This window comes from Lolium perenne, chromosome 4, assembly GCF_019359855.2.
Source record: "Lolium perenne isolate Kyuss_39 chromosome 4, Kyuss_2.0, whole genome shotgun sequence".
Classification (NCBI taxonomy): domain Eukaryota; kingdom Viridiplantae; phylum Streptophyta; class Magnoliopsida; order Poales; family Poaceae; genus Lolium; species Lolium perenne.
The window spans coordinates 283,633,802-283,659,946 of NC_067247.2; the positions used below are offsets into that span (position 1 = coordinate 283,633,802).

The 26,145-nt window shown below is 42.6% G+C and overlaps 1 long non-coding RNA gene across 1 annotated transcript; it reads right to left on the minus strand.

Moving 5' to 3' along the window:
• Positions 1-22,747: 22,747 nt before the first annotated feature.
• On the minus strand, positions 22,748-23,867 carry LOC127295593 (uncharacterized). Its single transcript, XR_007847950.2, has 2 exons — positions 23,395-23,867; positions 22,748-23,309 (listed from the first exon to the last, which is right to left on the minus strand). It is a non-coding gene; the product is annotated as an uncharacterized lncRNA (long non-coding RNA).
• Positions 23,868-26,145: the final 2,278 nt, after the last annotated feature.

Consider the following 26,145-nt stretch of genomic DNA (forward strand, 5'->3'; position numbering starts at 1 on the left):
TCTTCTCAAAACCCTAAACTAGTTAAGTGAGATGCAAGTTTGTCGCACTCTCGAAACCCTAACCCTGTAAGGTGTCGAGAGAGAAACTTGTTCCCCTTCGATGCAGATTTTGTTTAAAAGCGAAATTTCCCAGAATTTACCATGCAATGCACATCCCTTTCTAAAATCTACCCCTCGATCGTCACTGAACCTGGGACATTACAGCCTTTCCCCCTTAAAGAAAACTTCGTCCCGAAGTTGTGGTTGTAATACCTGAAGAGTTCGGGGTATGTTTTCCTCAGGTCTTCCTCTTTTTCCCAGGTGGCTTCCCTCTCGGGGTGATGCTTCCATTGTATTTTGCAATACTTGATAGCTTTATTTCGGAGTTGTTTCCAGCTCTCCTCGAGAATCTTAGCTGGCTTCTCGATGTATGTCAAGTCTGGTTGTAACTCGAGCTCTTCATGTGATACTGGTTCATCTGGGATCTTTAAGCATTTCCGGAGTTGTGACACATGGAATACATTGTGAACTTGAGCTAGCCTTCCCGGTAGATCCAATTCAAAGGCTAAACCTCGGTTCTGACTCAGTATCTTGAAGGGTCCTATATATCGAGGACTGAGTTTTCCTTTTACTCCAAACCTCTGGAGTCCTTTCATCGGGCTTACCTTAAGATAAACCATGTCTCCAACTCTTGGCTCTCATGTTCTCCTTTTCTGATCGGCATAACTCTTTTGCCGACTTTGGGCTATCTTGAGCCTATCTCTGATAATGTCAATGATTTGTTGTTTTTCCTTGACATAATCAGGGTTGAACTCTTTGCTTGCTCCGGCTTCATACCAACATATCGGTGATCTACACTTCCTTCCATACAAAGCTTCAAATGGTGCCATCTTGATGCTGCTTTGATAGCTATTATTGTATGAAAACTCTGCTAGTGGTAAGTGTTCTTCCCATGATCCTCCGAAGTCTAGGGCACAAGCCCTAAGCATATCTTCTAGAATCTGGTTAGTTCTCTCGGTTTGTCCACCGGTCTGGGGATGATAAGCGGTACTATAGTCCAACTTGGATCCTAAAGCTTCGTGTAGTTGCTTCCAGAATGCTGATGTGAACACAGATCCTCGATCCGACACTATCTTCTTAGGCACTCCATGCTTACTCACGATCTCTTTGATGTAAAGATCGATGAGTTTCTCTCCTTTATCCTGCTGATTTACCGCTAAGAAGTGAGCGCTCTTCGTCAACCGGTCCATGATTACCCATATCATGTCCTTCTTTTTATTAGTCATGGGTAGTCCGGTGATGAAATCCATCCCTATTTCCTCCCATTTCCACTCTGGAATAGGTAAAGGTTGTAACTTTCCTGCCGGACTCTGGTGTTCAGCCTTCACTCTCTGGCAGGTATGGCATTCTGCCACATATTGTGCTATCTCCCTCTTCATGTTATTCCACCAGAATAGTTCCTTTAGATCCATGTACATCTTTGTACTTCCCGGATGTATGGAATATGGTGTTTGATGAGCTTCCCGGAGTATTACTTCCTTAATTTCAGCAATATCCGGAACGCAAATTCTTTTCTGGAACCATAATGATCCAGATTCTCCGCGGTGAAATTCTGGTGGTCTACCTTCATCTATTCTTCTCATCTCTTCAACGATAAATGGATCGTCCAACTGACACATCATTATCTCATTCTTCAGGTTAACATTTAACTCATCGGCTACTTGCAACGCCGATAATCCTTCATGAGCTTCCTTCTCCCAAAGTTGTATTTGGGCTTGACTTATTTCCTTCCTCAACTCCGGTGTTATTTCTTGTTCCACTCCTCCGGTGCTCTTTCTACTCAGGGCGTCTGCTACAACATTGGCCTTCCCTGGAGTGTAATTGATAGTCAGATCATAATCCTTGATCAATTCTAGCCATCTTTTCTGCCTCATGTTGAGTTCCTTCTGAGTGAAGAAATATTTGAGGCTTTTATGGTCTGTATAGAGCTCACACTTAGCTCCATAGAGAAAATGTCTCCAGGTTTTGAGTGCAAATACGACTGCTGCTAATTCCAAGTCATGTGTTGGATAATTCACTTCATGAGGTCTGAGTTGCCTCGATCCATAAGATATCACTTTCCGATCTTGCATGAGTACGCAACCCAGTCCGTGCTTGGATGCGTCACAGTACACGGTGTAGTCCTTGCCAACTTCCGGAACTGCTAACACCGGTGCCGTGGTGAGTTTCTCCTTCAGAGTTTGAAAACTCTTCTCACACTCCTCTGACCACACGAATGGTGTGTTCTTCCTTAACAGCTTTGTCATTGGTCCTGCTATCTTAGAGAATCCTTCAATGAATCTCCGATAATATCCTACCATTCCTAGGAATCCTCGGATTTCCTTGACAGTCTTGGGTGCTTCCCATTCTAGAACTGCTGCTACCTTACTCGGGTTAACAGCGATTCCATCTTTGCTAATGACATGTGTTATCACCAGAATTTGACCGGATCAGAGGTGGGCCGCGATTGGAGATGGGCTTGAAGAATATACATGGAAGGGATACATGAATCGGCCTTATATGCAAAGTTTGGGCTAAATTGCCCGTGTATCTGTATTATAGTAGATTCCGTGTCGGTTAGAATTAAGATAGAGTTTAGCTCATACACGGTTGGGATTATTCCCGAATTAGACAGTCTACGGACTATAAATATGTATCTAGGGTTTATGAAATAAACAACCAACGTTCAACCAACCAAATCAATCTCGGCGCATCGCCAACTCCTTCGTCTCGAGGGTTTCTACCGGTAAGCAACATGCTGCCTAGATCGCATCTTGCGATCTAGGCAGCACAAGCTCCACGTTGTTCATGCGTTGCTCGTACTGAAGCCTTTTTGATGGCGAGCAACGTAGTTATCATAGATGTGTTAGGGTTAGCATAGTTCTTCGTGTAACATGCTATCGTAGTGCAACCCTTGCATGTCTAGCCGCCCCTACACCTATCTTAGGTGTAGGGGCGGCACCCCGCTTGATCATTATTTAGTAGATCCGATCCGTTACGGTTGCTCCTTGTTCATCAAGGATTAGTTTAATATCTGCAATAGTTAGGCCTTACAAAGGGTGGGAGGATCCAGCGGCACGTAGGGTGTCGTTTGCTAGTCCTAGACAGGATGTTCCGGGGATCAACCTCGTGTTGGTTTTTAGGCCTTGTCTAGGATCGGCTTACGATTACCGTGCGTGGCCGCGAGGCCCAATCCTGAGTAGGATGATCCGATTATGCGGTGAAAACCCTAAATCGTCGTAGATCTCATTAGCTTTATCTTGATCAAGCAGGACCACCATATATTCGTGCACCCCGTACGAATCATGGGTGGATCGGCTCCTTGAGCCGATTCACAGGATAACCTGAGAGCCGATCGAGGCTCGTATTTAATGTTTACGTGTATGCCATGCAGGAAACTAAGCGAGGCATCTCCATCACCTTCCTGGCCAGGTATAGGTCAGGTGGCACGCCCTTGCAATCAGCATCGGACGTGTGACCAGAAGGCTTTGCGGGCCGTCGCTCGGAGGGACCTCGGCCAACCGCAGCCCTAGGTTGTTCCCGGCTCTACGGTGTTGCCCGTCGCTGCCCGTCGGTGGGTTTCGGACGTCAACACATTCTGGCACGCCCGGTGGGACTACATCGGCTTGAGAGCTCGAGGAAATCGGCATTGGTCATGTCTGCAGAGCCGATGTTCAGGTATAGTTTTGTGGATAACTGCAGAGCCGATATCTGCAGTAACCTGACAGAATCGGCTCGGGGGGGCACATAATCAGATAGACAGATGCTATGAACATGTGCGATACATGTGCAGTGAAATATTGGGGGCCGATAGAAAAATCGGCCAGTAAAAAAAAATTTGCACAGGATCTACCCGCTGCGTGTTCAAGACGAGGATTTTCACCAAGTCGGTCTTCAGTGCAGCTTCTGTATACCGCCATGGTAAAGACAAAGAAGAGAGCAGTCACTCTGGTGGCAAGGACAAAGAGGAGGCCGGTTCAAGCGATCGGCTTCGATATGAGGATAAAAGGTACAATAATGAAGACGGTATAGAGTCTTATAATGCTTTCAATATGTCTTTTATGTGAGTTTTGCTGTACCGGTTCATACTTGTGTTTGCTTTAAACAACCTTGCTAGCCTAAACCTTGTATCGAGAGGGAATACTTCTCATGCATCCAAAATCCTTGAGCCAAATACTATGCCACTTGTGTCCACCATACCTACCTACTACATAGTATTTCTCCGCCATTCCAAAGTAAATTGCTTGAGTGCTACCTTTAAAATTCCATTCTTCACCTTTGCAATATATAGCTCATGGGACAAATAGCTTAAAAACTATTGTGGTATTGAATATGTACTTATGCACTTTATCTCTTATTAAGTTGCTTGTTGTGCGATAACCATGTTTCTGGGGACGCCAGCAACTTTTCTTTGTTGAATATCATGTGAGTTGCTATGCATGTCCGTCTTGTTTGAAGTAAGAGCGATCTACCACCTTATGGTTAAGCATGCATATTGTTAGAGAAGAACATTGGGCCGCTAACTAAAGCCATGATCCATGGTGGAAGTTTCAGTTTTGGACAAATATCCTCAATCTCATATGAGAAAATTACTAATTGTTGTTACATGCTTATGCATAAAAGAGGAGTCCATTATCTGTTGTCTATGTTGTCCCGGTATGGATGTCTAAGTTGAGAATAATCAAAAGCGAGAAATCCAAAATGCGAGCTTTCTCCTTAGACCTTTCTACAGGCGGCATAGAGGTACCCCTTTGTGACACTTGGTTAAAACATGTGCATTGCGATGATCCGGTAGTCCAAGCTAATTAGGACAAGGTGCGGGCACTATTAGTATACTATGCATGAGGCTTGCAACTTGTAAGATATAATTTACATGATACATATACTTTATTACTACCGTTGACAAAATTGTTTCATGTTTTCAAAATCAAAGCTCTAGCACAAATATAGCAATCCATGCTTCCCTCTGCGAAGGGCCTTTCTTCTACTTTTATTGTTGAGTCAGTTTACCCATTTCCTTCTATCTAAAAAAGCAAACATTTGTGTTAACTGTGCATTGATTCCTACATACTTGCATATTGCACTTGTTATATTACTTTATGTTGATAATATCCAGAAGATGCCACCTTTTGCCCTTTCAGTCCAAATGTCATTTGGTTTTGCAATGTTCTTCCATAGATGATTTTTCATGACATACAGCCGATGCACAACCATCGACTCTAGTACAATTACGCAAGATCTACCGGTTGGGGTGCAAGACACGGATTTCTTGAGGCCCTCTGCTTCCTCGAGGGGGCAAACGATGAGAGCTTCCTCAGCTGCAATGAGCCGATTACAACAGTGCTGTCAGAAGTCAGTTTTGGCGTACAACATCGGCTTTCAACGGGGGAAGAGGCAATCGATGGGGTCAAGAGCGGCTGAATCGGCAGGGTGGCTGTCTCAGAATTATCTGAGTTCCAAGCCTTTGGTCTGATCTGTGCATCTTCACCAGTATTCTCGCCTTGGCTGAGGCTCGGGGGGCAGCTGGCCTGGTAGATGCTCTGTTTTAAAAGCCGATTGGGGTGTCATCGGCTGGTCCTTCGTCGAAACCTTCTTCAAAAATGGGAGTTCACGCAGAAGTGGAAGAGGCAAGGCATCATGATGGAGGATACTGCGACGGTTCTGCTCTGCCACGACATGACCCGACGAAGGAAAAGCAAAATGATTTTGGAATTGTCATTTCCAAAACCAGGGGGGCATGTGTTATCACCAGAATTTGACCGGATTAGAGGTGGGCCGCGATTGGAGATGGGCTTGAAGAATATACATGGAAGGGATACATGAATCGGCCTTATATGCAAAGTTTGGGCTAAATTGCCCGTGTATCTGTATTATAGTAGATTCCGTGTCGGTTAGAATTAAGATAGAGTTTAGCTCATACACGGTTGGGATTATTCCCGAATTAGACAGTCTACGGACTATAAATATGTATCTAGGGTTTATGAAATAAACAACCAACGTTCAACCAACCAAATCAATCTCGGCGCATCGCCAACTCCTTCGTCTCGAGGGTTTCTACCGGTAAGCAACATGCTGCCTAGATCGCATCTTGCGATCTAGGCAGCACAAGCTCCACGTTGTTCATGCGTTGCTCGTACTGAAGCCTTTTTGATGGCGAGCAACGTAGTTATCATAGATGTGTTAGGGTTAGCATAGTTCTTCGTGTAACATGCTATCGTAGTGCAACCCTTGCATGTCTAGCCGCCCCTACACCTATCTTAGGTGTAGGGGCGGCACCCCGCTTGATCATTATTTAGTAGATCCGATCCGTTACGGTTGCTCCTTGTTCATCAAGGATTAGTTTAATATCTGCAATAGTTAGGCCTTACAAAGGGCGGGAGGATCCAGCGGCACGTAGGGTGTCGTTTGCTAGTCCTAGACAGGATGTTCCGGGGATCAACCTCGTGTTGGTTTTTAGGCCTTGTCTAGGATCGGCTTACGATTACCGTGCGTGGCCGCGAGGCCCAATCCTGAGTAGGATGATCCGATTATGCGGTGAAAACCCTAAATCGTCGTAGATCTCATTAGCTTTATCTTGATCAAGCAGGACCACCATATATTCGTGCACCCCGTACGAATCATGGGTGGATCGGCTCCTTGAGCCGATTCACAGGATAACCTGAGAGCCGATCGAGGCTCGTATTTAATGTTTACGTGTATGCCATGCAGGAAACTAAGCGAGGCATCTCCATCACCTTCCTGGCCAGGTATAGGTCAGGTGGCACGCCCTTGCAATCAGCATCGGACGTGTGACCAGAAGGCTTTGCGGGCCGTCGCTCGGAGGGACCTCGGCCAGCCGCAGCCCTAGGTTGTTCCCGGCTCTACGGTGTTGCCCGTCGCTGCCCGTCGGTGGGTTTCGGACGTCAACAACATGACCAAGAAATTCCACTTGATCTAGCCAAAATTCACACTTGCTGAATTTGGCATAAAGTTGATGTTCCCTTAGTGTTTGCAACACTAACCTCAAATGTTCAGCATGTTCGGACTTGTTCTTGGAATATATCAAGATATCATCGATAAATACGATGACAAACTTGTCTAGATATGGCATGAATATCTTATTCATGAGATTCATGAATATTGCTGGGGCATTGGTCAATCCAAAAGGTACTACAAGGTATTCATGGTGTCCATACCTTGAGACAAAGGCAGTTTTCGGAACGTCTTCCTTCTTGATCTTTATCTGGTGATACCCGGATCTTAGATCAATCTTGGAAAAGACTCCCGCGCCTCTCACTTGATCAAATAGATCTTGTATTCTAGGAAGTGGGTACTTGTTCTTGATTGTGACGTTGTTCAAGTTCCTGTAGTCTCCACACATCCTTCTTCCTCCATCTCTTTTATCCACGAAGATCACTGGTGATCCCCATGGTGAAACACTCTCTTGAATGAATCCCTTTTGTTCCAAGTCATCCAGTTGATCTTTAAGTTCTTTCAACTCCTTGGGCCCCATCTTATATGGTGCCTTGGCAATTGGAGCTGTTCCTGGAATTAGGTCGATAGTGAATTCTATCTCCCTATCTGGTGGCATACCAGGTAATTCCGCAGGAAACACATCCTGGAATTCATTTACTACAGGTATATCTTCTAACTTCACCTCCTTCATGCTGTTCAGCTGTAGCTCAACTTCAATTTGTGTATGTTTGTCGCCTTGGTAGATCATTCTACTTCCATCGGGGCTTTTCAAAGACACCGTTTTGTTCACACAGTCGATCAATGCTCCATTAGCTTCCAACCAGTTCATACCAAGAATGACATCAATGTCCTTCATCGGTAAAATGAACAGGTCCGCGTCAAACGCGCACTTATTGATCATGATGACTTGTTTTTGTTTGGCATGGGTTACTACTATCGTTCCCGACATAACCCCCTAGTTCTGCAACACACGATGATACTCATAATTACTCCATGCGCAAGTTTTCTGAGCTCAACTTTGTGCACAGAACTAGTCACGCAATGGAAATCAAGAAGCAAATCCAAATCATACAAAACATATATCCTGTATATACATACTTAAGTGGTCTTATTACAATACTCAAGTCGATGTGAGTATGCAAACTCACTTATTAAAGTATATGTACAAATTTATACAAATATTACATACTATAATACACGTGGTACTTGTGTATTATAGCCTCGCCTCCCTTGGTGGACTCTAGTCGATCTTCACTCCCGGTACATCCCAGGCTTCCATCCAGTCGAACGTGTCGTCCTCCTGATAGACCCTGGAACATAAGGTCTCCCCGTTGGCTTGTAATCCGAATCAGATGATGATCCTAGGGAGAAATCAGTGTTCACAAACTGATCCGACTCAACCTGTGTCGGATACCCACCATCAACTCCTTCATTACTGGGATAACTCTGGTTCTGGGTTGTGGCATCATCATTCATATCCCCATCATAATACTCAGAAGTACTATGGGTTCCAGTATCATATCCCCAACGCCAACCCCTGGAATTCTCGATAGGAGTCTCGGAACGCTGATTGTTTCCGGATTCCTCTCCGCCCTCGTATCCCCCATAGGAACTACCCAGATAGTTCCCAGGTGTAACAGGTGTAGGTTCACGCTCAAGTGGATCAATACTGATGTAGTCACCAGCTGAGTAAACTGGTGTGTGCACCACATTCTCCATAGGTTCTTTCCCCCTACTCTCCTCCTTGGGTTCAGTAAATTCCTCTAGCATCGTATCAATTGCTCCTATCAGATGATGGTTCAACTGAAAGAGTAATGATATGAAGTTGCGGCTATTATCCATATATTTTGCCGCTGCTATGGGTTTGCGTTTGGCATATTTGTAGTGGTTGAGCATGGGATCTTCTTCTTCCTGATTATGAGGAATATGGGAGAACTCGGAATCCATAAGCTCTTTCGTCTTATGTTCCCGTATGTCGGTTATGGCTCTCATAACAGCTATATGGTAGGCTGTGTTGGTTGTCCTAGCTTCCCCTGCTGGCATGACTACGCTCATTCCCAAAGATTCGGGAAGTCACAGTCCTACCCTGCACTTGGCCAATACAGTACCATCATAGAACATGTATTTCTTTACTGGAATCTGGGGATCGCACCCAAATTCAAGTAACATGGCTCGTAAGATGTCTGCAAGTCCTCCTTGGTATTCACTTAGTGTGGAATCCATTACTTTCACGTTTCTTCCCGGTCGTGAACTTGCCATGTTGGCTGTAGAAATAGAAAGATTATAAGATTAGTAATAATGCATCATAATAGAGATAATAAAGAATTATCGCACTAAAAGATATGATTGTTGTATTCTCAATTGAATATACACCATATTTTTAGAGAATTCTTTACTAGTCCTATTTGACTCCTAACGTTTGGTCCCATTTACTAGGTTCCAACCTAAGGTCAAAGCTTTTGCTCTGATACCAACTGTGGTGACCCTGCATACCACTGCATGTTGTAGTATGCCAGTCGTTGATATAACATTCACGAAGTACCATTCCGCAAATATTACATCCCTCAGAGTAGTACAACAGAACATAGCAGGGTCCATAACTCATTCACTTATTATTACAACTATCATACACATGTCATCTTGGAGCTCCTCTTGGGTCCTAAGAGGAATACTCCTGGGTTCGAGGCGAACCCAACTTAACTTACAATATAAGAGTCTCATTACGCTAAACATTTATTTCCTCGAGCAGCTAAATACTAAGAGTTCGGGCTGCTCGGTTATTACTACTATCGGATATCTCTAGGCTTGTTCTCCTCCGGAAGCCTCCCCGGATCCGTAGACTATGAGATAGTCTACGCCTTCAACACCTCCTGAGAGGTCTGGTTTCTCGTAGCCGATGATCTCGGCTCCTTCATTGTTGTTGTAGCCCTCCTCCAGATGATTCAGACAATCTAAGCATGGGATTTAAGAGTGGTATGAGTACGAGCGTACTCAACAAGTTCATTATAGATAAGAGGTGTTTAATGCACTAGCTACGATATTAGACCAGAAAGTCTAATACCAATGCAAGTTTTTGATAAACATTTCTTCAAGAGATTGCTTTTATTTCAAAGAGCTATGTCCGTCAGCCTTCACCGGTTTACTAGAACTTCATGGAGCTCCTTTCCGGCCGCGCTCGCAGTTCCTCAATCCCGGAACAGGGAGTGACAGTCATGATTCTTTACACTCTGCAGAGGTGTGTTGCTTTACCCATAAGAGATCTTAACCTTGGTGCCAACCGGGCAGCTTTCCCGTTCACACTTCCTTTGGTGTGAGGCCCGGTATAAGGTCTAGACAATCATGTTCCTCCGCTACCTCGAACACCCACCCTTTGTTGCATGCCCCGACCCTGGGTCCACGTCGGTCCCATTATTCCTGTAGATTTCAAGGTGGACCCCGACCACGACGTCGATCTTTGGGCTCTACCATACACTCCTACGCCGGTAGCTGCAACCCATCCTAGACCGCAATACCGTGGGGACTTAGGACTCCCCAGCCTCACCGCTTGCTCCTTCGGGCGACAAGTGTACTACGGACTATGCCGTGGGGACTTAGGACTCCCCAGCCTCACCGCTTGCCCCCTTGGATTACAAGTGTACTACGGTAAAGCGCATCCGTTGATGAACGAGAGGTGGAAACACTTTTGACTATTCCGTCCCACTCCGGATCTTATGGTTAACACGGGTATTACGGCACAAGAATCACTGGCGACATTTGTTGTTTAATCCTAGATGGATATAAACCCGTGCAATGGAACCTCCACCATATCAACACAATCCATGGTTCCATTGCCCACCACATAGTCATATTCATAGTTATGAAAATAGTGGTTTTGGTTTTTATGCAATAGTGATAAACATAGTACTTTGCAAGTAATTTGATAGAAATACTCAAATGGCATGAGCAAGTGATGAACTTGCCTGAACACTGCAAAGTTTTGCAGTTGGAAGGTGTGGACTGACCCTTGTCCTCTGTTTCTGAAAAATAGCATCATTGTCCGATAAGGGCAATGGTTAAAGAGGCAATTATGCATGATTCCATTTTTAGGGTTTGTTCCCCCCTTCCGATGTCGTTATTATTTCATGTAAGAGGTTGATACTAAGAATAATTTGGGGATACTTTATTTAAAGTAAAATACAACCTTGAAATGTTGTCAAGGTGTTTTTAAAGTCCAAATACATTAATGGACTTATTTTTATTATAGAAAATTATATGTGTGATTTAAATGATTATTTAAATCATCAAATGAGGTCTTATTCTTAGTTGTCTTCAAAAATTCTTTTTTGATATTTTATTCAGGTAGAGAATTTTATGTTGATCAATTTTCATATTTTTAACTATTTTTTTAGAGCTGTATCTTATTTTATAAAATTCTTGGAAATTCTCATTTAAATGGGTATTTTGGAAATGTCCAAAATACCCCTCGGGCCCACCTGTCAGGCGGCCGAGCTGGTTAGGTTGGACCAGCCCAGTGGGCTCGGTCCAACCGACCCAGTCGCTTCGTCGCCCCCCTCGCGCTCGAACCCTAATTCCCTTCTCGCTCTGGCGACGCGCGCGTCGCCGCTCCCTTCGCCGAATTGTTCCGGCCGACTCCGGCCATCGCCGCCGGTGAGATGCGGCGCATCTGATCCGCCGTTCGACGGCGCTTCAGATCCACCGCGCCGATCTGTGTTTCGCCGCTTCCTCGACGCGTCCCCATCGCCTTTGCTCGCCTGCCGTGGTGTGCTGCGGCGAGTTCGCCGCCGCCGATGCTCCTGATGCCGAGGCCGTGTGCCTCGCTGTGCCTGCGCTGGAGCCTCCGCGCTTCGGCGACCGCCTGGCTTGGCCATGGCTTGGCGCTGCCGTGGCCAGGCTGTGCCGCCGTACCGCCATGGTGACGCCGTCGCGCTGCTCCAGGTTAGTACGCCTCCATCTTCTCCCTTTCTTCCTCCTCCTCTATGCCATGCTCTAGTTACAAGCCTGCCTCTCCTCATGGAGATCTGCACCGCCGTCTTCTTTGCTTCGCGCCCCTGTGTGCCTTGCGCCAAGCCATCGCTGTTGTTGTGCTAGCTGCTGCTATGCGTATGCTGCTGCTGTGCAATTGCCATGGATTCTGGCTGCTGTGCTATGCTATTGTGCTCTGTAGCTTGCTGTTGCAACTCATGAACTCTTGCTCATGAGCATACTGTGATGCTTTGCTTTATTCATTTATTCTTCTTGCTGCTATCTTGCTCCTGCCTCTCCTGTGTGAGCAATTACTACTCCCTGGCTTGATCATGGTGCATGATCCTTGCGTTTGGCAAGTGCCAGTGCTCCTGGTGTGCTATCTCTGTGCTATAATTCATGATCATGCTCAATTGAGCATTGTTACTGACTTGGCAGCTCCATCCCTTGATGGAGTGCTTCTGGATACAATTATAATGCTCTATTCACTTATCTGTGATGCAATTGTTCAATTATATGGTTAATTTATTTATCTGGGCCATGTGATGATGCTATGCTAGACTGTGGTGACTGTAGCAAGAGCTAGTGATGCTACGATGATCAATTTATAATTTCTTGCTTGTGAGCAAGTGTGTGCTCTTCAACGTGACTCACCGATGCATACCCGGTCTTTGCTTGTGCTTCATACGGGCTTAGCTTTGTGTGTCTGGTGCTTGTCTAAGCATCGGTGGATGCTTGCAATGATCCATTGGGTCTTACGCAAGATCCAGAGTGCATCATTAGCTTGCCTGCTTCATTTATCTCGCTTAGTTTGCCTTGATATTTGGATATACGATGTGAATCGCCTTGCGGTGATGATCATATAAGTGGATTTGGTTAGAGCTAGAAGGATGTCAACATCATTGGGAACCCTAGCTCCTTTTTGAACCCATCTGGGTGATGATATTAGTGCATGGCTTCTCTGTGGAATTTGGTATAGTGGTTGAGGTGGCCACGGCAATTCCTTGTCGTTAGGGTAGCTCCCACATGTGTTGGCTTGCCGTGATTTGGGGAATATCTCACTTTGGAAGAATCATTGTGGTTTTTTCCAGTTTCCTTTGATGTTGATAAACATTAATAGACACTTGATAGTCTATACGTACGATGGTGTAGTGGCTATAGGTGCTAAGTGAATCTGACTAGCTAGATAGGATCATCCCTTGTTGGATTTCTTTGATTATGTCACTGGTTTGGCATAGCCAATGTTCCCAGGGTGCTTTCCTATTTGTTTCCCTCTTGTTCACTTGCACCAATTTGGCCAGTAGCCATATGATGACTCACATATAGGGTTTCTACCCTTGTGGTGTGCTTGAGATCATGCCTGTGCAATTTATGAACAAAACCATCTGGTTTGTTCATGTTGATGTGTATACCTCACTCCAGCTCCTAGAAATGGCGTGTTGGTGTAGAGGTTTTGCTTCTGGTGGTTGGTTTGACTTGCCCTGCTCCTCCTTGTGACTTGTGCTTGATCTACTCCATGGTTTGCTTCTCAACAGGAAACAGTTCTTTGCTAGAGCTGTTCCTGGATGAGGGTTCTGGCTATGTGGTCTTCCTGTTCTAAGTGTTCTTGCTATCTGATGACTTACCAAGTTGCCTGTCGATGAATGAGCTATTTCTGGCGGTGGAAAAAGGTTTTATATGAGCCTTCTTTTGCTCCCTGGTCGACAGCTTGGCCTGACCACCCTTGGTGACTCCTCTCTGGCTTGTGTGTTGTACAGCATGCACACATGCAGTGTGAGCTGCCTGTGTGTGTGTGTGTGTGCACCTGATACTCTGAACTTGGCTTGGAGATGATCAGCTCGGCAGAGCTGATCCATATCCTCAATTTTTCATTTCTTTCTAACCTGCCAAGTGGCTATGCCAATAGCCACTTGGCATAACTTCTATTTGTGGTGTTTATGTGCAGGAATCAACAATTGATCAAAATGGATATGAAGTTCATCAAATCCAAGATCAAGTGAAGATGATCTTGTAGTATTTAGACTAGGATCCATCCATGTACTTTTCTTTTTATTTTCTTTTATTTTTCAATTTCTCCAATTCTTGTAATGTAATGTAATATTCATTTATTTCCATTATGAATATTGTAAAGACAATGTAAATTGTGTGATGATCAATAAAGCTCAAAGTTTTCTCTAATGAGCTTTACTTTATTTTTATTGTTCATATTGTTTATTATTTATAATTTACTTAATGAATTTCCTCACAATTGAATTATTTTAGGGTAATTAATTAATGTTTGAATTTAAAATTCAAATTCAACTTTGGTTTGAATTCAACCATGCCACTCATTTAGAATTCAATCATGCAACTTAAGTTTGATGCAAACTCTCCCCTCTCTTCTCAAAACCCTAAACTAGTTAAGTGAGATGCAAGTTTGTCGCACTCTCGAAACCCTAACCCTGTAAGGTGTCGAGAGAGAAACTTGTTCCCCTTCGATGCAGATTTTGTTTAAAAGCGCGAAATTTCCCCAGAATTTACCATGCAATGCACATCCCTTTCTAAAATCTACCCCTCGATCGTCACTGAACCTGGGACATTACAAAAGCCTTGCTTAAAGTCCACAAGAGACAATGCAAAAAACAGAGACAGAATCTGCCAAAACAGAACAGCCAGTAAAGACGAATTTTAAATAGGTACTTCCGTTGCTCAAATCAGAAAACTCAAAACTAATGAAAGTTGCGTACATATCTGAGGAACACGCACGTAAATTGGCATATTTTTCTGAGTTACCTACAGAGAAAACAGCCCAGATTCATTACAGATAGAAATCTGTTTCTGCGCAGAAATCCAAATCTAGCATCAACCTTCGATTAGAGGCGTCACTTGGCACAACATTGCAATAAAATAAAGATAAGGAGAGGTTGCTACAGTAGTAACAACTTCCAAGACTCAATAAAACAGTAGCAAAATAAACACATGGGTTATCTCCCAAGAAGTGCTTTCTTTATAGCCATAAAGATGGGCTCAGCAATTTTGATGATGCACTCGCAAGAAATAAGAGTTGAAGCAAAAGAGAGAATCAAAAAGCAAATTCAAAACACATTTAATTCTAACCCACTTCCTATGCATAGGAATCTTGTACACAAATAAATTCATGAAGAACAAAGTGACAAGCATAAGAAGGTAAAACAAGAGTAACTTCAAAATTTTCAGCATATAGAGAGGTGTTTTAGTGCCATGCAAATTTCTACAACCATATTTTCCTCTCTCATAATAATTTTCAGTAGCTTAATTAACAAACTCAACAACATAACTATCACATACAGCATGCTTTTCATGATTCACAAACACATAATTTTTATCAAGCTCAGAAATAATAGGATTAAAACTTTCAAACCCACTTTTATCAATAATATAACAAGATGATTGATCAATCTCAAAGGATATGGGACTCATAGATAAAGTCAAGAACTCTCCAATCCCGTTTTCAATAGTAGTACAATTAATATTATCAAGTAACATAGGACCATCATCAAGAGCTTTATCATAAACATTTGCTACGCAAAATTCTTTAGTACCATGCATTTCGACATCAGGCACAAACAAAGCATTATCATAAGATTTATCAAAGTAGCATGGATTATCATAAATAACAGTAGCATAATTATTCTCACAAATTTTACTCATAGGGAATATTTCAAGAGAATCCACATGAACATAACATTCAACCTCTTTCGGAAAGCATGGAGGACAATCAAATAGTGTAAGAGATAAAGAGTTACTCTCATTAGAAGGTTGGCATGGGTAGCTAATCCATTCTTCCTCCTTTTGTTCATCACTCTCCTCTTCTTTTTCATCCAATGAGCTTTCAGGTTCATCAATTTCCTCCTCTTTTTCATCCAATGAGCTTTCAGGTTCATCAATTTCTTCTTCCACAGGTCCCTGCAAATTGTGAGTGCATTCTTGTGCATTAATGAGTCTCTCTTTATAATCAATGATATAAGGATTATCAGTGTAACTTTCATTGCAAAAATTAAGGATAGAAGAGACATAATCTTTAAGGTCCTTACAAACAACACAAGTTTCATAATTTTTAACCATGAAGGATTCTATCTCAGAGGCTCCCATAAATATGACAAATTGTTCTACCTCTTCAAACCCAAAATGAATATAGCTATTCCGATTATAGTTCTTAATTAAAAATTCCTCACTAAAGCCACATTGAAATTTAAGATGTTTAGTGTCCTGTTGAGAGCAACAGTTTATATCATGGCGTTTAAGCAAGATTTTAGCAATTGTATTCAATTTTTCTATCACAACACTCATCACTTTTCCCGCTCTTGATTCTCTATAATTATTATAATATTCTATAAGCTCCAAGTAGGTTATGGGTTCTCCCATAATAGCAGTTTTTAATTTTTAGGTTTTTCAAATTTTTATGGATTTTTGGGTATATGAGAAAAGTAAAACAAGACAAAAAGAAACTAGACAAAAGTAAACTAAGAAAAATAAAACAAGACAGAAATAAACTAAGCACAAATAAACTAGGCAAAAGTAAACTAAGCAAAACAAAGTAAGACAAAATAAAAACAGAGAGAGAGGTAGAGTGTACTCCCCAGGTGAACTTATGAGTAGAGCTATGCCTCCCCGGCAACGGCGCCAGAAAGCAGTCTTGATAACCCACAAGTATAGGGGATCGCAGCAGTCTTCGAGGGAAGTAAAACCCAAATTTATTGATTCGACACAAGGGGAGGTAAAGAATACTTATAAGCCTTAACAACTGAGTCGTCAATTCAGCTGCACCTGGAAAAGCACTAGTAACAGGGGTGATGTGAAAGCAATGATAATATGAGAGCGAGTAACAAGAATAACACAGCAGATGGCAGTAATATGAGAGCAATGGCACCAGAAAATAGTTGATACTACTTCCAATGTCATGTAGAACGAGTATACGATGATAAAAGATGGACCGGGGTTCCCAGCTATCTACACTAGTGGTAACTCTCCAATAACAAGTGTTGGGTGAACAAATTACAGTTGGGCAATTGATAGGATTCAAAGCATTAAGTTAGAACATCCAGCTTATTAATCATGTAGGCATGTTTTTCATATATAGTCGTACGTGCTCGCAATGAGAAACTTGCACAACATCTTTTGTCCTACCAGCCGGTGGCAGCCGGGCCTCAAGGGAATCTACTGGATATTAAGGTACTCCTTTTAATAGAGCACCGGAGCAAAGCATTAACACTCCGTGAAAACATGTGATCCTCATATCTAAGCCTTCCCCTCCAGTTGTCCCAATTTCTGTCACTTTGGGGCCTTTGGTTCCGGACATAGACATGTGCATACAACTTGTAGATACAATCTAAGCAATAAGTATAGAGCTTAAATCTAAGATCATGCCACTCGGGCCCTAGTGACAAGCATTAAACATAACAAGATTGCAGCAACAATAACTTCATAAACTTTATAGATAGACTAATCATAATGTATCATCCATCGGATCCCAACAAACACAACACCGATTACATCAGATGGATCTCAATCATGTAAGGCAGCTCATGAGACCATTGTATTGAAGTACATGGGATAGAGAGTACCCACTAGCTACTGCTAGAACCCGTAGTCCATGGGGGAACTACTCACGGAGCATGATGGAGGCGATGGCGTCGATGGAGATGGCTTCCGGGGGCACTTCCCCGTCCCGGCAGGGTGCCGGAACAAAGACTTCTGTCCCCCGAATTGGAGTTTCGCGATGGTGGCGGCGCCCCTGGAGTCTTTCTGGAGTTTCGTCAATTGGTATCGCGTTTTTAGGTCGAAAGGACTTATATAGGCGAAGAGGCGGAGTCGGAGGGGCGCCAGGGCGCCCTCCCCATAGGCCGGCGCGGCCAGGGGCTGGCCCGCGCGGCCCTATGGTGTGGGGGCCCCAGGCCTCCCCTCTGACTCCCCTTCGGTGTCCTGGTCCGTCTCGGTGAATTATGATCTTTGGTCTTTGTTTCGTCGAATTCCGAGAATATTGCCCGAACAGCCTTTCTGGAACCAAAAACTACAGAAAACAGAGGCGCACTGTGGCATCTTGTTAATAGGTTAGTTCCGGAAAACGCATAAAAACATTATAAAGTGCAAGCAAAACATGTAAGTATTGTCATAAAACAAGCATGGAACATCAGAAATTATAGGTACGTTGGAGACGTATCAGAGCCCACCTGGGACTCCTCCCCCTTGGGGTTTGGCCGGCCATGCAAGGTGGAGTCCCTTCGGGACTCCACTTTCCATGGTGATTTCTTCCGGACTTTTCTAGAACCTTCCATAAATGCACCGGATCATTTCCAAACTTGGAAAGTGACTTCCTATATATGAATCTTATTCTCCGGACCATTCCGGAACTCCTCGTGATGTCCTGGATCCCATCCGAGACTCCGAACAAAACTTCGAACTCCATTCCATAATTCCATATCTACTTAAACGACATCAAACCTTAAGTGTGTCACCCTACGGTTCACGAACTATGCAGACATGGTTGAGACTTTTCTCCGACCAATAACCAATAGCGGGATCTGGAGATCCATAATGGCTCCCACATATTCAACGATGACTTAGTGATCGAATGAATCATTTACATACGATACCGATTCCCTTTGTCACGCGATATTTTACTTGTCCGAGGTTTGATCATCGGTATCACGATACCTTGTTCAACCTCGTCTCTGACAAGTACTCTTTACTCGCAACGTGGTATGTGGTCTCTTATGAACCATTCATATGCTTGCAAGCTAATTAGACGACATTCCACCGAGAGGGCCCAGAGTATATCTATCCGTCATCGGGATGGACAAATCCCGCTGTTGATCCATATGCCTCAACTCATACTTTCCGAATACCTAATCCCACCTTTATAACCACCCATTTACGCAGTGGCGTTTGATGTAATCAAAGTACCCTTCCAGCATAAGTGATTTATATGATCTCATGGTCGAAAGGACTAGGTAACTATGTATCGAAAGCTTATAGCAAATGAACTTAATGACATGATCTTTATGCTACGCTTAATTGGGTGTGCGTCCATTATATCATTCACTCAATGACATAACCTTGTTATTAATAACATTCAATGTTCATGATCACGAAACCATGATCATCTATTAATCAACAAGCTAGTTATACAAGAGGCTTACTAGGGACTCCTTGTTGTTTACACAACACACATGTATCAATGTTTCAGTTAATACAATTATAGCATGGTATGTAAACATTATCATAAACACAAAGATATATTATAATAACCATTTTATTATTGCCTCTTGGGCATATCTCCAACACTAGGGTATGAACCGGTATGTTTAGTATTTCGTTTTAATTTCAAATTCTAGAAAATAACTGAAACTTTGCTAAAATAAATAAAATTCATTTCAACTCAGAAAAACGCAAATATTATATCAAAATGCTCACAAAAATAAGCCCTGTTCAATAAAAATGTAATATAAAAATGTTTGTCAAAATGAAAATTTAATTATTTTAACCTTTATTGTTTATGCCTTTTCTTTTATCCTTAACTCAAATAAAATTGGTTAATTAGTTTAGTTTAAAAAATAAATAGTATCTAATTAGAAATTAAATAAAATGTTAAGATTGAATTTCTTATCATATTTCATGAACTAAAATATTAGTAGTATTTTTATAAACCTTAAATTGCAAATTACCATTTACCATTTTCTTTAAATAATAATGAATCAAGAAAACATTAAAAGCTAATATTATCTAATTAGCTCAAAAGTTGTTTACTTAAACTTTTTTAGTTAACAAGTTATTATTTTAAAACCTAATAAGAACTATAAAACCCTAGTTTCTAATTAAACCCTAACTAGTATTTGTCTTAATTCTTAAACCTTTTTAAACAATAAAATGCTAAGACTATTATTAATTTATTTCAAAGTAATTAATAACTTCAACTCCATTACCAATTATCATTTTATAAATAATATTACAATTTAGAAACCCTAGTCCTAATATGAATAAGACTTTGATTCCATTATTTTATGTGATCATCCTAAATTAGTTTCAATTCTAAAACCTTAGGGGTTTATCACATGTGATCGTATGAACTTCACCTTTACCTGTAGAACCTTAATAAGCAACAAATTAATGCATGCTCATGATCCATTAAAATAAAACCAACTCACATGAAGTCATCATTCCATGTCTTCATTCTTGAATAAACCTTATATGATCCACTAATGCCACTTAAGTGCAAACCCTAACTTGTTACTCTCATGTTAACACCATTGATCACCATCCCTAAGTATCGCACCATAACTTTAGTAGAACAATAGTGATCAATTATAATACCGTCTTGTGTAGTAATTCACATTACATGCTCCATTCAACTAAACCCTACTTGAGTATAATAAACCACCTAGCTTAGGAACTCATTATTAATTACTTAGTGAGGCCAATGAGAAGTCATAGTAAACCTAATGTTTAACTCATAGCACCACCCTGATAACCATTCTTTGATATGATCACCTATAATCAACCATAGTAATAAACCCACCAATACTTGCTGCATATAGATCCATTCCACTTAAGAACCAACTAGTTCCTAGTAGTGAACTAAATAAGTCCAATAGTAAACCCTAGAAGCCATAACTCCTATTTATAGTAGTTCTTGTTCTTATTTAACCTGTTCTTCAAAAGTTATTCTTTTGAAGTAAATATCAAACAAAACATAGAAACAAATAGTTCTTACTTGAAATACTTAATATTTCTTACATAACATGTTCTTCAAAAGTTATTCCTTTAAAGTATAACTAGGACAATGCCCGCGCGTTGCGGCGGAATCATGAATACTTCATATGCATCGCATCAAATATAGCTAGTTGCGCGCTTGGTGTTGTACACGTCCATGTACATAGTACATGTAAAGGCCGAGGTGTCACCAAAGGGAAGGACTTCATGCGATGCGACGTTCGCCAGAGGTGGACGCGGCCTGATGTATCGATCCAAACCTCTTTTCCTTTATAGAACACGATCGATCGGTTTATGAACACAACTTTCTGTCGATGATCGGTTTCAATACGGAATGGATCGCAAAGCGCGGGCATCGATCAGTGATCATTGTTAACTGGGCCAGCCTAGACGCGCCCATCGATCGGGAACGATCGAAGAAATAAGACCGACAACGGTTCGGTGGAAATCCCGCGTAATATCTAATTTGGTGGGAGGGTAAATTTATCAAAAAAAAGGTCTACCATGTGCTTTACAGCAGATTAATATTTGTTAAATATTTTTTAGACCGTGAAATAATTATAATTTTATTTCACCTATATTTATTGTAAAAAATATGTTTATTTGTGCCCTTATATAGTTTTATGAAATAAATTTTGTTACTCAGGTTCATGTAAATTATGTGGCTTCAATATCTTTCGTAGATTATATTTAGTTTCTTGCTAATTTGGGACCACCAAAATATTATGTGGATTCTTCTAAAGTAATTTGTTTTACTGTCTTTATTTTTACAACTCTCAATTTATAATTTAATTTTATTTCACTTTCAAATCTTTAGTGATTATATGCTATTTTCTTCTTTACCAAATTATTTATCCTGGCCAAAACAATTAATGAACATAAGCAGTATTTTATCTAAAAAAATCTCACTTTATTTGTTCAATGCATGCTTTTTGCCAACACACCGCAGAAAAAAAGTGTGTATGAGTAAATTACGAACCCATCTATACTATCTGTACATCCCTCTCTTGTGAAAAGAGAGCAAGAAATATCTTATTTCTCGTATATATCATTACTGATTCACTCTATCCAATTCATTAAAATTCAGAAAGCAAGAGGTAGCAAAATTCAGCGATTAGTAGCTTCAGCAAGTCGCCTGACATCCATGTAAAATTCAGCAGGCTTCTTCCCTGCATTACTGCCTCCCTCATCTCCACTGCTCGTTCTTCCTTCGCCCCGAGCGCCCTCTATTCTTGGCCCCTCAGCATGGGCTCCTTCCTCCGCAGCTGTTTCTTACTCCGTTCAGCTCGCTCTGGTCTCTGTTTTCACCTCCTCGGCTAAACAGTTCGGCGACCAACAGGGCCGACCGTCTGCGGAGACGGCGCCGGGCGACACGCCTCCATGCTCACTGCGCCTGCCCAGCTTCGCGTCCACCTCCGCGCTCGCCCGTCGGGGCGGCGACCCGGTCAAGGCAGAGGGGCACGACCGCGGGCGGGCCAGATCTCGGGGGCAGAGATAGATCGGCGGCGAATGATCCCGTTCCCCCATCAAGATGTGTGAGGCGGCACCACTCGCCGGAGATCGATGGGTGGCCGGTTATGGGGAAGACCCTGTCGAGCTCTGCCTTTTTTCTTCTGGATTTCGTTCTATCGTCTTGGAGGAAAAAAAGCGAACCCTTATTTTCTTATTACTCAGCGGTGGCATCTGTTGTAATTTGAATATAAACTCAGGGTAATAAGAAAACGGACGACGGAAACCCTTTTTGCTTTATTATTAGGTATAGATTAGGTATAGATATAGTCAATCTCGTTTTCATTCATTTGCAGATCCTATTGATTAAATTTGTGAATCATGGAATTTATTGACTTATCCCCGCTTCTTTTTTATTTACTACTACTCCGTCCGTCTTAAAATTAAGATGTATCTAAATGCTATTTAGTGTTTTTTTAACAAATCTAAGACATTCTTCGCGGGACGAAAAGAGTACTATATATATCTCAGTTGTAGTCCACATAGTTTTTATATTCTCTATTTGGAGAAAGAGAACAAGTCTTGCAAAAACACCAGAACATCCAATTCAGAGTTTCAGACTACAGCATGCAGTGTGTTTACATCAGAACATTCAGACTTCATATATCACTCATAGATTGAGTACAGATGCAATTGCCGAGACAGTACCTATTTTTTCCATGCACAAACATGTCCTCTCGAAGCACAAACAAAACACTATCTTGTTAGGATGCCTAAGCACAACCGTTTGTTCATATCATAGCCGAGAAACACACCATTGGCTGTAGTATATCCAATAAAAAGTTTGTGCGAAGAAGGCTGCTGCAGTCCTCGCTACCCAAGGTCGTTGAGCTCTGATAGCCCGATGCTTTTCGGGCCATGGAGGCATGAAGCTCCAGCGCCGGACGGCCATGGAGTGTGGCGCCTGGGATCCACCCGAGCCGTTCATCATGGATCTCCCCAATTCCACGACATGTCCTACGCGCCCCGCCGCAAATCATGAAGTGGAAAAGGGGAATCAGGGCAGAATTAGTAAGAAAAATACGCATCCCTGTCCTCCTTCCCTCCACTGTTCCATTCTTTTCAATCACCGCATCCCCAGAAAAGCACCTCCTGTCCCGGGATCTACTGCCCAAAGATCCAAAGCCCCACCGCCTCATCTAGGAGCCCAGGAATCAATAGTCAAAATCCAAAGAGAACATGAGAGGATATTCAATCCAGGAAGAAACCTCGGTCGTGCCGCACCTCCTGCACCCACAGCCGGAGAATTCGTTGTTCTCCGACGAGGAGAGCCAGCCCCAGCAGCCCCTAACGCCCTCGCTCTTCAAATTTCTCAGCGGTCGCACCAATCTCCACGGATCCCGCACCGCGCCTGCCATGGCCTCGCTCAGCGCCGGTTCTCAAGCTGGCCTGCACGGCCGAGGATCAAACTGCCCTCTGGCGCAATGTCGTGGCGGCGGCCGACCCTAATTGGTGCAGACGTCATAGAGGCGAGCAAGCGCGAGGATCTTGAAGTAGGAATCGAGGTAGAATTAATTGAGGTAGAATATAGATCGGCTCCGACGGCTCGCTCCACTGCGAATCACGGCCATACCGTGCGGCGGCGTGGGGTGGAACCCTAGACTCGCAGTCATGGTCTCGGAAGAAAGAGGCACGGCCTCCTTTCGTCTCTGGATTGGCCGTTCTTATTGACTTGGCGGTGGTAGTAATGCAATACTTTGCAAAATCCAGGGGTAAAACCGGAAGAAAAAACGCAGGAGGAGCACCAGCGGGCGCGGTGCGCGCGGTAGCGCTGTTTGTGTCCTTTCGGGTTGTCCAAAACGAACCGGTATATGGTATTCTACCGTATTATGCGATTTGGTGGGAGGGCAAAACGGTCCCAAAAAAAGCGTTGACGAAACTTTTTGGCAGAAACCTTAGCTCCTTTATTATTAGGTATAGATATAGATATATGTAATCATCCACCATGCACCATAGAACTTAAAATTGACAACTTTTCTTTACATACTATTCAACCACTATTCCTTGTGTGTATCCTTGTTATAATGCATTCTATCACTTGTTTATGCTATTCATATCACCAAACCCTAATAAGAACCTTGTTTGAGAACCATTCTAAAAGTGCAACACACCCTAAAGAAATCTTTACAACTCATCAATCCTAAGTCATCGGGGTTAGGTTACGCTCGGGACGATTGCATCTCATATTATGCATTATAGTATCTTTGCGAGTTCTTTAAACATTGTCCTTACCGGACGATGATGGTATTTCAGAATTTGGAGTTATCACGTACCGAAGCTTTTGCCTGCATAATCTTGCTGTCAAGAAAGGCAAGTTCATCGCTTGCTCATGTCATTTGATTATTTTTATCAAACTATATGCAAAGTACTATACTTATCACTCCTGCATTGAAAAGCAAAATATTATTTACAATTATGAATATGACTATGTGATGGGCAATGGAACCATGGTATGTGTTGATTGGTGGAGGTTCCATTGCAAGGGTACTAATCATCTAGGACTAATCACCAATGCCGTCTAGTGATTCTAGCGTCGTACATATCGCGTTAACCATAAGATCTATAATGGCTCTGGGGAAGTCAGCTGTATATTTCCCTTCTGCATATCTACGGACTTGATAGAGCCTGGCTGGGTGTTGTGATAACACCGCAGTACGTTGGGAAATCCTTTTAAATCCCCATCCATGTGGACGAGAGTGCTCTACCATCTATGATGGATTGTCCATAGCATATCGGGGGTAAAGCCGTATGAACGGAAGATGTCTACCGGGGATATGTGAGTGGGACAAAAGAGTGGGTATGTAGGGCCGCGGAGAAGGCAGTGATTGGCTTGATTCTTATACCTGGCCTCACACCAAGGAAGTGTGGACGAAGCCTGTAGACCGGTTGGCAACAAGGATAAGTTCTCTTATTGGAAAAGTAACGCACCTCTGCAGAGTGTATTGAATTGTGACTGTCACTCCCTGTTCCGAGAACGGAACTACGAACGCGGCAGAAAAGAAACTCCATGAAGTTCTGGTCAACCTGTGAAGACTGACGGGCATAGTTTTCATAATAAAATAAACATTTTGAAGAAATATTTACGAAAACTTGCATTCGTCTATGACTTTCTGGTATGTGGCTGTAGCTAGTGCATGATACACATATTTCCTATAATGAACTTGTTGAGTACGCTCGTACTCATGCCTCTTTGAATCCCCTGCTTAGTTATGGAGGCACTGGAGGAGAAACTACCGTGGAACTCGAAGACAAAGGAGTCAACTGCAACAAGATGAAGAATCTAATCAAAGAAGTCAATGAAGTCTTCTGCATCAGCTAGAGTGTAAACTTAGACTATAATAGAAGAGAACCTTTCCCTAATCCTAGCACCTAAGTAGCTAGAGTTCTATAACAAGCCAAATATCTCTAGAGCTAGAGTTAGCAATGAGTTAGTCTACGAGTTGTTTTTCTGGAACTTATTTAAAGTTTTACCTCACTGTAAAGTAGGAGGTTGTGTTGATCTTCTGTAAACAATTCGTGTATCCTTCTATAGACATACCTTGGACTCGCATATGTTTCTGTTGTACCACTCTGAGGGATGTAATATGAGTCGAACGGTATTTCACTTGTGTTATGTCAACGACTTGTGTACTACACCATGCAGTGGTATGCTGAGTCACCGCACTAGGCCACCCCTCACCCACCCCTAGACCAGGCGGTGGGGGTGGGGATGATCGAAATCTATCTCGAGCGGTGGCAACTGTGGCAAGGAAGGAAGGCTTCTGAGCTAAATATTCCCTCCTGCCAACTGTTTTGGAGCGAGCAGTGAACTAGAAATTTAGGCCTCAAGACTCCGCATATATGCAGTATTTCGAGGTGCAATGCGGGTTTGATGGAAAAAAAATAATGGGGATGGCTATTTTTCTGGTATCTGCCTAGAACTACTTTTTACCCGCAAACTGACAGTTATTATGCAGGTTGGTAGGACGCAGTGTC